This window comes from Aptenodytes patagonicus, chromosome 6 (assembly GCF_965638725.1).
Source record: "Aptenodytes patagonicus chromosome 6, bAptPat1.pri.cur, whole genome shotgun sequence".
Taxonomy (NCBI): domain Eukaryota; kingdom Metazoa; phylum Chordata; class Aves; order Sphenisciformes; family Spheniscidae; genus Aptenodytes; species Aptenodytes patagonicus.
In genome coordinates, this window is record NC_134954.1 from 31737731 (window position 1) to 31749942 (window position 12212).

The 12212-nt window shown below is 47.1% G+C and overlaps 1 protein-coding gene across 3 annotated transcripts in view; it reads left to right on the forward strand.

The window, feature by feature from the left end:
- The first annotated feature begins 356 nt into the window (after window positions 1-356).
- Window positions 357-12212, forward strand: part of ADARB1 (adenosine deaminase RNA specific B1) — an 86442-nt gene continuing 74586 nt past the window's right edge. The window contains exons 1-2 of one of the 3 annotated variants that reach the window (XM_076341974.1): window positions 372-412; window positions 1834-1889. The gene's annotated coding sequence lies outside the window, so the exon portion shown is untranslated. Of the gene's footprint in view, window positions 413-1833; window positions 1890-12212 lie in introns of all 3 variants that reach the window. The other 2 variants (XM_076341978.1, XM_076341975.1) reach the window with 2 other exon arrangements.

The following is a 12212-nucleotide window of genomic DNA, read 5'->3' on the forward strand; positions in this document are numbered from 1 at the left end:
GCGCGCCCCGCGCCCCTCGCCCCACCCCGCCGCGCTCGCCCAATCAGCGCCGTCTCCCCGAGCAGCCGGCCCCGCCTCGCTGCCGTTGCCGTTCTCCGTGCGCGCGGGAGCGCGCGCGAGCGCGTGCCGGCTCTCCGCTCGCCCCCGCCCCCGCCCGGGGCCCGCCAATGGGAATGACGGCGCTGCCCCGGCCCCGCCCTGCGCGCGGGGCTCGCGCCCCTGGCGGGCCAGGCGCGGCCTGCACGTTGGCGGGGGCGCGCGCGGCCGGTCGCCCCGGTCGCGCGCAGGCGCGCACGGGAGCCGGTGTCGGCGGCGGCGGCGCAGCGGGGGCCGCCGCTCGGCTCGGCCGGGGCTGCGGATGGCGGAGCGGCGGCGGTGGCGGGGGCCGGGCAGCGGCGCGGCGCCGGGGGAGGTGAGGTTCGGGCGCGGCGGCGGCGGGAGCGCCCCGCGGGACCTGTCCAGGTCCTGACGCGGCGGCAGGTGCCGGCGGCGGCGGGCCCGGCCGCCCCGCACCTGTTGACGGCGGCGGGACGGGGCGGGGGTGCCGGCCGCCGGCGTGGCGGGGCGCAGTGCGGCGCGGGGCCCGGCCGTGCCCGGCGGCGGGGTGGGGGCGGGCTCCCGGGCGGCCTTACCCGGCCAGGGGCCGCGGCGGCGAAGCCATTTTGAGGGGGTGGCGGCGCGGCGGGAAGTTTGGCCCCGGTCGTCCGCCCCGGGGGAGCCACCCGGCGGGGCCGGCCGCCGAGCCCCGCGTCTTCTCCTGCCTCCCAGGGACGCGGCAGCCGCGGGGACCTGGGTACCTGCTCTCCGTCGCCCGGTGCTCTGCCGCCCGGGAGCCCGCTGCTGGCGGGGAAGGTGAGCGCGGCGGTCGCGGTGGCCTGGCCGCCCTGCCCTCCCCTTCCTCCGGCTGCCGCCCGGCCACCCGGGACCGGCGTGCTCCCTCCGGGGGAGCCGGGGCTGGCCGCCTCCCCCCGGCACCCGCTGCCCGCCCTCTGCAGCGGGGAAGGCGGGCACGTCCTTGCGAGCGGAGCTCGGGCGTGAAATGCGGGTTCACCTCGCAGTGTCTCTCTTTCCTGGCTGTTTAAAATACCCTAGAAGCCCTGTTTTTAGCGTGCCGTCTGTTGCTTTGGCCCCTAGTGGGTTTGGGTTTTGTGGTTCTTCCTGGATTTGGTTGGATTTAGGCTGTGCTGGAACAAAACTCTGGTTGCAATACCTGTTACGGTGCAAAAAGTCTGGTTTGCTTAAAAAATGTTCACGTGTGTTTTTAGAAATTGAGGCACGTTGGGTTCCCCCAAAGGGTGCCTGGCTGGCCTGGGGCCGAGGGGCGGCTGCTGACCTGGTCCAGCCCTGCTTTCTGCCTGTGTCTTCACCTTGTATCTCTCAAAACTCAGGGTGAGGAAGCGCTGGTGGCACTTGGCTGGAGAGGAGGCTGTGAAGCAGTTGGGACTCTGGGCTTAGTCTGGTGAAACCACAAAATAGATCAACAAGCGACACAGCCAACAGCAGCCAGGCTGGTCCTTAGAAACACGCTTGGCCTGGGCTTTTATTTAGTTCTTTGGGCAGATACGTCTACGTGCAGGAGCCTAACCTCTTTTTTTTTTTTTCATCTCCAGTAGGTTGTTTCAAGTAGCAGCAAACTGCAGTTGATGTTTCTACATTGCACCGTATCAGATGGGGTGCTCTGAACATGGTGCTGCTGCTGCTCAAGGGCTTTTGCCACTGTTTGTAGCATGTTTATTCCTCTGGGAATCTTTTTCGTTGGTAAATTAAAACTTCCTGGTTTTTGTAGCATAAACAAGATTGCAGTCTCTTTTTTTTTTTTTTTTTTGCGTGCAGAAGCGGTGACGAGCTTGCCCTAGCTGTTGGACTCGTATGGACATGCCACTTGCTCTGTGAGTTATCTGTCACCGCTGTTTGAGCATCGCACGAGTGAAGTCGTAGCATCGTTCTCTGAGCTGTTGTGCTTGAGAGTGGCAGCGGGCCAACCCACAGAGCGCAGAAGATGTTTAGAATAATTAGTGATGGAATATCCTTTTAAAATAATTGTTTGGGTTTATCTAGCACTCAATTGTAGTGATATCTACCTCTAAAAATAGGCAGGCCTCCTGTGTAATGAGTATCATAGTATAAATAGTCATGTCTTGAATGACTGTTGTTACTTTTAGGATGTCTAAGATAGATGCTTTTGGGGGTTTTGCCAAATCTGTTTGACTTTTTTTTTCTGCAGCAAATAATATGGTTCTTGGCCCTTACGGTGTGTAGTTGTGCAATGACCAAAGGAAAAGCTCAGTAACCCTCGCTGTTTGGGGCTGGCACAGCAGGGCAGAAAGCTTCCCACCACTTCTCTGGCAGCCCAAGGTCAAGCAGTCCTGTCTTTTCCACGAAATTCCTGCTCTGTATGCTGCCACGTTCACAGAAATATGGCCAGCAGTTAGCTTTGACAGGTGACTGCATCACTTTTGCTTTGAGGCACTGTTCTCAGTTAGTTAAGTGCAGAGCTCTATTGTTAGCATTTGTCTGTGCTGGTAAGTCCACTGTTATCCTGTGAAGAGGAAAGAGCAGCTCAGGCGTGATTGTGGTCGTGCTGCTTGCGCCAGTGTGCTCGCCCCACGCCGGGCTCTTTGTCACAGTGCTCAGCTTCACAAGACTGGCCTCCTGGGATGCCTTCCCCAAGTTTGCCGAGGCACGGCTGCATGAATGCGCAATTCTTGTGTTCAGTAATTAAGAAAAAGGATTGTGTGAGGAATTTTCTCACGTTTTGCTGTATGGTTTATCAGAGCGTAACAGATGAGCTGTGGCCCTAACCCCTCAGGCACACGTGCTTTTTAAAGTTTCTTTTCAGCAGCCAGTGTGCTGGCCGATGCTTCTCCGATGTGGCTTGTGTGCGAAAGCACTGGCTTCTCAGCTCAAGGGAGAGCAGCCCAGCTTTTTCAGCAGGAGGAGAATTTGCTTTATGAAGACTTGTTTTCTGAGAAGGTACCGTAGAGGACATTGTGCTTAGTCTTTGAAGTGGGAGGTCTCTCATAGCTTTCCTCACGCTGCGCTCACAGACCTCAGGCCATTTTTATATTTGCCCCCCGGCTTATTCAGATTTATCTGCTTTGATGAAAGTTTAGTGCCCTTTCATGGGCTGTATGTGGTTCGGGAATGGAAATGTGGTGCTGTAAGCCTTCAGCGGCAGGCCTCTTGCTTGCTATGAGCACGTAAGTCTTCTAGAGTACGTTTACCTTGTTTATTGTAAGCAAATGGGACTTTTTTCTCTTTTAAAAGCCAACTGTGTTTTCACTTAAGTGAGTACAACTTTCTAAATGGCAGGGCTTATTAGGTCAGACAGGGCGTCATTGCAGTTTGGGACTGCAACCAGGTCAGGCTCTGCTGCTCTCCAGCAAACTCATCTCTGCTCTCAGCATACCCCGTACCAGTGCCTTCGGTTGTTCGCAGTCACCTGGTCAGAGATCCTGCGTGGGAACAAAGGGTTCCTGTTAAACAGGGTGATGGCAAACACTCATGTTGGAGAGCTGTGGGACAGACCAGAAATATAACATGCCCTCTAAGGAACTCGGTATTGATGTTTTTGGGATGTCATCTGTGACTTGAGGAAGTTTTGGGGATGGCAATGGTGGGTGTGCCCCCAGTGAGGAGCGTTTCACTGGCTGCAGGGGCTGAATGAGTATGTTAGTGCTTCTCTGTGCCAGGATGATTTTAGGCAAGGCTGAAATAGGCTGTCTCCAGGTGCTAGCAGCGAGTGTGGCTTGTCAGATAGATGCCTCTTGCATTTGAAGTCAGTTCAGTGGGTGCAGGACCCTGACACATTAGGTGAGGATCTTTGTTTGAACGTCTAAGGACGTGGTCTGATGAAGAGAGACACATAGCACTTGCTGTTTCTGCAACTTCTGAAACCAGTAAGTGCTTGGCACCTTTGAAACTCAGGCCATCCAGCTGCCGTACTATGGATTTCAGTTTAAGTTTAAGTACCAAGGATTAAAACTGTGGTTTTGGACTGTATTTATCAGTAGAAGCTGTTATTTATGTACCTTGGTTTTAAAGGCAATACCTTTATAGTGTAAATGTTGCATGACCAAAAAAAAAAAAGCTTGGCGAATTGATTATGTAAGCAAATGAAACGACATTTTAAAGCAAGTTTCTTTCCTGTTTGCATACAATGTGGCTGTTCTTTGCTCTTTCCTACCATTTAACAACAGAGTGCATTTTTTCAGTGCTTTTAGTGAATGTCTTTTGTATGGTAGGTATGAGAAATACTTGTTTTCGCAATTTGAATCCTTGAAGAGGCCGTCAGCAGGCTCTGGGAGCTGGCAGGAGCCAGCTGTGAGTGTCGGGGACTGTAGCTGACCAAAGCAGCACCACATCTGTGCATTTAAAAAATAATAAAAAAAAAAAAAAAAGAAGAAACAACCCGTGTAACTGATATTACTCTGGGAGCCAAGCTTGTCTCGGAGTGGTACCCCGGACAGCCATCCTCTCAAGGATATCTGGTTGCAAAGGGAATTGGGATCATTTTTACATTCTCTGCCTCCGGGTCAGCTGTGGCATTTGTCCGTCCCTGTGCAAAGAGAATTTGGCGCCTCCACAAAAGCTGTGTGGGTTACCTTGAGCCTCCTTTGCCGTCGGGGAGCGCGGGCCTGAGTCAGGCAGCCCTGGCTGCCGAGGGCTGTGACTCAGTGATGTCCCCTTGGATGCATGTCCAGCCTGCTGCCAACAGAGCCAGGGAATAACCTGATTACAGAAGTGTCCTCTGTGGGTATCTGCTGGTTAGAGGGATGTGGGAATGTTGGGCTGCTTTCAGTAATTACATGTGTGTTGGTGGAAGTTGGTCGTTACTGAGCTTTTATATGCCGTACTGAGCATCTGTGGAAGTGCCAGGGAGCTCAGAGGCCAGAAGCTTCTTTCCTTTATACTTGTAGCATGGTGTTACGGTTTTATATCTTTGTGGGTTGTGCTGGTTTCTTAATTTTTTTATTTTATTTCCTTTTTAATTTTTTTTTTTAATTAATGTGCTTGAAGAGGAATGGTGCTTTGTTTTCCCTGGGGAGAAATTTCTTCCCTGATGCTGTAGGGTTAGGTGTCTCTGTGTTTCTGTCTCTTAAAGCGAGGATGCTGTCCATGCTTTTAAATCAGGATTGCCTCATGAAGAAATGTTTTTTTATCAGGAACTCCTGCCACCCCTGTATGTTTCTATGCTCGATTTCCCATTGCATAAGCATCACACTGTCAGCGCCCCTAAATGAAATTGGTCAACACATTGAAAAGTCCATCAAATTTGACAAGAGGGTAGGGATGTCAAAGGTAAGTGCCGAGAAGTTGTGTGAGGACAAGAATCTGCATGGAGGAAATTCTCAAATTAGTGCTCCACTGGAAGAATAGCTGTCAGCTGAGTGCAAATATATTATTAGACATCAGAGGATCTTTGTGGTAGGGAGACAAACAGGAAATCGAGTTTCATAAGTAGTTCCAGTAGAAACTGAGTATCCTTATTTTCCTTTGTGAAAGTGGTGAGGAGTGATCTGACGAGCAATCGTGCATTGTCATAGGTGATAGAAGAAAACAAAAGGTTTTGGGTACTGTCCTTCACCCTGCCCCTTGGGGCTGAAGGGGGAGGGAGATGAATGAAGATTTTAAACTTCACTGTAAAGACTTTTGTGGTTGCCCAGGAAAATGTCCTTTTATAGGTGCCATGTAACCACTCGGGTCAGGATTTTTCCTCGTGGAGTGCTTTTGGAAGAGATGCGAAAGGAAGTTCTGCTTGGGGGATTGAAGAGTATCACCTTTTTCCTGTTTGCACCAGTACGAATTTAAGATATTTATACTGGTGTTCTTTTCCATTTCAATTTCTGAGGCTTTTCCTTTGTGAGGCATATTGAAACAGGAAATTTTTTTTTTTTTTTTTAATTTATTTTTTAGTTTAAACAGATTCTAACAGAATGGAGCTCTTGGACTCGTATCTTGTGTCTTACAGGTAAGGTGCCAAGAATCCTGAGTATTCTCATCAGAGAAATCTTGGGAGAAATATACTGTATTTTGAATTTAAAAGAAAGTAGACATCTTCCTCATTTGGTGATGAGTTTGGCGCTGCATGTCAGGGTGTACTCTCTGATTACCTTGCTGTCTGTTGCTTTTGTTACTATAATACTTTAAGTCGCATAAACAGTTTTGTGATGGGCCTTTGGTAATATTAGGCTTGAGGACTATACCGATGCCAATTTATCATTGTTCCAAACTCTGCATGTGCTAGCACTCTTAATTTCCCAATGGCTCTCCCTCTTCCTTTCTGCTATTAATTTTGTCATATCAACTCTGGGAAGAGACAAATTGTTTAAAATGTGATCAAAAAGAGAACAAGCAAGTATGGAAAACATTAGTTTCTTTCATTTGTTGGATGTAGCATATGGTAATGAAGTTTTTACATAGGGATTGCGAGGCAGCTTCAACTAGAAGTATTTTTTGCCCATTTACTCTGTTCAAGTTTTGAGATTTGCAGAGATAATTAGTACCTGCCTCTTCCATTCTGAAGGGCTTCTGCTGAAAGCATGCAGTGCATCTAAAATGAGGTTGATTTTTATTTAGGTTGATTTACTCAGCTCCTCATCTTTATTAGCAAATGAGTCTTTAAGTTTAAACTTTCAATCCCTTTTTCCTTGCTTAGTTATACTCTAATATTTGGGCATAGTCTGCTGGGAAACTATGAAACGGGAAAAAATATCTTTGACTTCTTACTTTAAATGCAGATTTTTATAAAACTTTGTTTACAAAGCCCATTCTGAATCAAAATGAGGTTTTATTTTTCACCTCAAATATTAAGCAAAGGTACTGAGTACTTAATAATAATAATAATAATAATAATTAAAAAAAGACTTTATATGACTCCCAGTAAGAGCATAGTAGGATCTTTAATTCAAAAGCATGATCAGCCCTATGTTTTCATTAATAAAGTTTGCACATGCATGCAGATTAGCTGGAAAATAAATGTGGACAGCCCTAGCAGAAGACTCCAGCTAGGGATAATATAAACACCAAGGTACAGACAGTAAATCAGGAAATTTGTGCAGCAGAAATTACCAGGGACTTGGGAGGGAATTGAAGGAAAATACCTCTACAGGCTTGCCCTGTTCTTGCAGCAGCTGCTGAGGGAAGAGTATAGCCCTCAAGATGATGGAGCCTTGGTGTGGTCCACTCTGGATGCTATTAGGAGGACAGTAAGGAAAAAATGTATACTGATCAAAACCAGACTAAGATAACACATTTCAATGCTGCTTTTGTCCTTAGACTTGCCATGCTTTTCACATCTAAAGGTAGAGGATCAGTACTGGTATATTTAAGTCTCTGAAAAATGAGAAGAATGAACACAAGCCGATGGCTGAACTGTGCTTTGTTTGTGAGAAACTTGTAATAAAGTTAGCTCCATGGGGAAACCGTGTTTATATCCCTCCTCTGCTGCCCAAGGTTTAAAGCTTGCTCTTGACTACTTGCTTGAACTACACATGTAGCTCATATTGGGAGACCAAAGGAGGAGGAGATAAATTCTCTTTTGTCAGGTGCTTATCCACTTTTTTAATCCTGATAGCTTTTGGTTCAAGCTTACACCCTGGAAAGAACTTAGCAGCATGCCTGTTTTATGTGTTTTCCACGCTACAGAAATTAGCAAGGGTTTTTATGTAGGGAGAGATCTTCGTGATAGCTTCTTAATCTGTATGAGAAATAGCGTTGTTTCCTCACTTAAATTTTGGTAGTTTTGGTAGCTGAAACTTTTAATCTGGTTGAATGTCCCCTTTTGGACGCTGACTCTGTGTAGGTTTGCAGCCCCTTGGACCTGTTGCCTGTGGAGTCTGCACAAAGTCAGGTGCCGTTTTGAAGGTGTGGAGCCACAGGCAACTGTGAATTGCGGTCATATTCCATGTTAAACCAGAGTCATCTGTTCTAGCTAGACTAAAACATGTTCCCTAAGCTTTTCAGAGCAGCCATGTGGCACTACACTTCCATTTTCTCCGCAGCATTGGCTTTGATGTCTTCTCTGGAGCTGCAGCCCCTGTCTTGGTCAGAAGCACTCTTACAGCCAGCGAAGTCATCCTTCAAGTGCTGAGAGCAGATGTGCTTTCCTGGGATTTAATGTATATTATACAGACATTCTTGTAGTCGTATTTTTACAGATGCTTTTTATCTCCTGCTGCTTACCAGTGCCAAGTGGTATTCTGCAGTTTGATGTCGTGTGATACTGTATTTTGATAACAAAGCAGAGCTGGAAATTAATGCTTAACTTGAACCAGTGATCCTGGCAGTCGTGTGTTGGGTATGTACGCTAGCATTTTAATTTGCATCAGGAACATGCTTTTGGCAGTCTTCTGCTTGTCTCCACCTCTGTGCTTCAGCTTGCATGGAGGAGTGAGGTGGGAGCGCATGCCCGGGCTCCCTTCAGAGGACAGTGAGCGCAGAGATGAGCTATAGGGGCACGTCCGCCGCCTGTAAGATTGTGATTGGATTGTGCCTCAATCGCTAATGAGCATTCAGACTTTGATTAATCAGACGCTAAATTGGGACCCTTTGCTGAGTTAACAGCTCTTAACGTGAAACAGAAAAGTACAGCTGACTCGAGCAAAAGTGTGGAGGTCTGTTTGGGAGCATGTGTGCCTGTGCTTTTGACAAAGTACAGGCGAAGGGGCAAAGTCTCCCAGACTAATGAGCTTTCAAGAAAGTGCAGAAAATCCTGTCTTAACTCTGTAACCTACCTTACATGCTTGGACCAGTGGGTGCTTGAGCCTGGTAGCCTCCCCTCTGTTTCATGAGGACTGTCAGGACCTTCCATCCTAGTGAAGTCTGATTTTTTTCCCCGTGTCTTTGAACCTCTTTGCAAAAATCTGAGAAGTTACATTAAACCCAGCTCTACTGTTTTCCATGATGATGATAACGAGTTGGAAATACTTCCCGTCTGTGCATTAGTCTGAAAGCCTTTGGGTAGTTTATCCTTGTTGATGCTTTTGTATCAAAGTTGATTTCCGTAGACCTCAGTGCTGATGAATGCAGATAATGAGGGATAGCGAGTACTACTGTAGCTGTGCCTGTTTTTTTTCTGGTGCAGCCTAGTTTCTCTTCTCTTATCCACTGAAAGCTATTCTTAGTAAGTGGTTGTTGTTTTTTTTTTTTTTAATTAAGTGAGTGAATAATCAGTATTTCATTCACTGTCCTTACATATGCTTAAATATAGTATTAACGTAATCTTCTTATATGCTTTTCCTCCTGCTGCTCCTGAGTTCATAAAAGAACCAGGTTCACTATTAATAAGATCTATGAATGAACTTGCCTGGAAGTAAAATAGTTCTTTTGGGCTTTGGCTCATATTTATTGCCAAGATGATAATTTATTTATATTTTTGGGAGATAGCATCATTCTTCATGCATATAACTTCTTGTACTGTGCTGTCCCCGTTTGTTTTCTTTGGTGCTGTTGAGTGTAATTTTTCTGTGTACAAATTCCTTAAATACGTTTGAAACGTTTTTTTCCCGTTTTGAAAGTAAAGTGACTGTCTTGTGGCAAATTTTCTACTTTCCCTTTTAGGAGGGTTGATGGACTTGAAAAGACCAAGGTGGTGATTGACATCTGTCAGTCCCCTCGTGCAGGAGCTTCGCATGCCTCCCCTCGGGTCTGAAGCCCAGCTGAGCGGTGGTGGTGGTGGTGGGGGCGGTCAGGGAGCGCGGTGGGAGGGTTGTCCCGCAGCTCCACGGGCGCTGCTGCTGCGGTGACGGGCGTGGGCGGCTTTGGGCCCCCCCCGCCTGCCGGGAGGGAGGGAGGGAGGGAGGGAGGGAGGGAGGGAGCTCTCCGTGGTGCCGAGCGGGGCCGCTCGGCCGGGGGCTGCACGCCGCGGGCTGCCCCGTCCCTCCGCCGAACTGCGGGCGGTCCTGTGGCAGCGGCCGGTGAGTAATCGCGTTGCCTGCACAGAGGCTTCGGTCCGCCCTGCTGATTTGGGCGTATTCCAGTGTTGGATCTGTCGCGTGGGAGCGGAGCGGGAGGTGTCTTGCTTTGGACGTAGGCTGCTCGCCCCGGTTTGCCAAAGGTACAAAGTTTGTGTGGTTGCTGTATTCAGCGGATCTGCTCCTCGCTCTGCCGAGAGCTTCAGCACACTGGAAATACAAACTTTGACAGAACTCTGTCCTCTCTCTTTTTAAGCCCTCTCATTCTGGAAGTCACCATCATCTCTGCAGAACTAGTTAATTATTATGGTGTTCTATCAAATACTGTATTGATTTATTTTTATTGATACAAGTGGTATTAAATTGAACTCTGTCACTTCCCCATCTGGCTGATGATGGTGACTGTTATGAAAGATGTGCAGTTTCTTGAAAGGGGAACACTGGCAAAAGCCATTTGAAAATCTAGGCGAGGTCAGTACGCCTGCTTCTAACCAGTGCTTCACTGATGCATTCAAGATCTCTAGTAAATGATAATGCACTGTTCGACTGCTGGGGTCCCATGGGGTTTGTGGTCCTCTCTGAAACTTCTCCTTCTGCTCTTGCTCAGCAAGGCTTTCTTTTTGGCCAGTCTTACTCAACAGTTGGCTCAACTAATGTATGGAGGAATTAATTCCCATTCAAAGTGGTCTTTTTCTTCTAAAAATAATTTTTGCATCTTCCACCATAATTATTTGTCAATCTTTCCCAGTTATCACAGTTATAAGGCTGCATTGCTTATGAATCAGAAAAATGCTTTCGTGGATTCAAAATGAAGTCCCATCCCAGCAAACAGCAGTAGTAGCAGTATAGACTCCACACCACTTAGACAACAGAGATATTGACAGCAGCACAGATGAAAGTAAACACAGAAGTACTGATGTTGAGGAACTGATGTGGGAACAACAAAAAAACCCCACCAAGATGTTGTAATTACTCTAAATTATATTAAAATAATATCTGAAGCTCAATATGTGTAACTGAAATACCATTTCTCTCCCTCATTATTAAGGGAGAGTTCATTAGATTTCATTAACACTGGGGGTAAAAAACCGTATGGCTTATATTTTTGTCCCTTTTTTTAAGACTGAGATTTCTTCACCCCTTTTTTCTAACATGACTACCAGTAGCTGTTACTACTGTAGTATAGTTTTGTGAGCAACCACAATTTAAGTAACTCTAACCTCTGCTTTCAAGGAAAACTAATGAATTTGGAAAGGACTTGTGTCTATAAGTGCACAAAGGGTGGAGAAACCACCCCACAAAAAAATAAATGGAAGGGGGCAGCTTTTGGCATAAGAACCAAGATATTAGCTAGCTAGGAACCTATTTACAGTGGAAAATGGTGTTTGCTGTGACCTGTGGTAGTCAAGTCAGAGAAGTGGTATTTTCTCTATTAATCAAGGGGAGAGTCAATCCCAAAGTTCCTATGAGGTTGTAAGAGACTGGTACTTTGGAGAAGCAAATCACCCAGCTTTTGTGGAGAAATACTTATCTTCATACCCTGCCATTTCATTGTTTTGATTTTTGGGATCACCTGAATCCTGTATTCGGGGGTTTTGCTGAGTGTTGTAGACACAAAATCTGCTAGCCATGAATCGTAACTTCAACTTCAGCATGTGCTGAGCTTTGCATTCAATCTTAAACACTGTATTTTATGTTTTCCTCTGTTTTTGCTGGAATGACCTGAATATTGGTAGTTCGAAATATAAGACAGCCTTTGTTCCACCAGGAAGGGAAAAGCACAGCCTGACGGTTAAGGGCACTGCATTGCCACATCTGTCAACTCAGTAAGTGTCTGCTGAGTGCCAGCCCGGCTGTGGCTGCACCAAGAGCTGCAGCAGCTCGAGACATGGCGAAGCTCCTGGTGCACAGCTATAGCAGGTGTTGCAGCTGGGTAAAGCTGAGCTGGTTGGGATGCTCAAGCACAAGCAGTATGTGAATCCCCATGCTCTGGGAAGCCACGCGGCGCCAGACATTGGCTCAACAGCCCACAAACACAGAGCAAGGTGGGTCTTTGGGTGTAAGTTGGGAGAAACATTTTGTATTTCATATGGACCAGTGAAGTCAATTACTTCAGCTCACTGTATTTTGAACATCTGTGTTTCTATTCAAGGTTACAGTCCTTTAACCAAATTTTTTCAGCCTTAGTATTTAAAATGCTTTTTTAATGGAACTTTTCAAATACACAAAAGCTAAGAAAAAAATTGCTCTGTATCTGGAACTTTCATCACTGACTGATTAATTCTCCCCCTCTTAAAT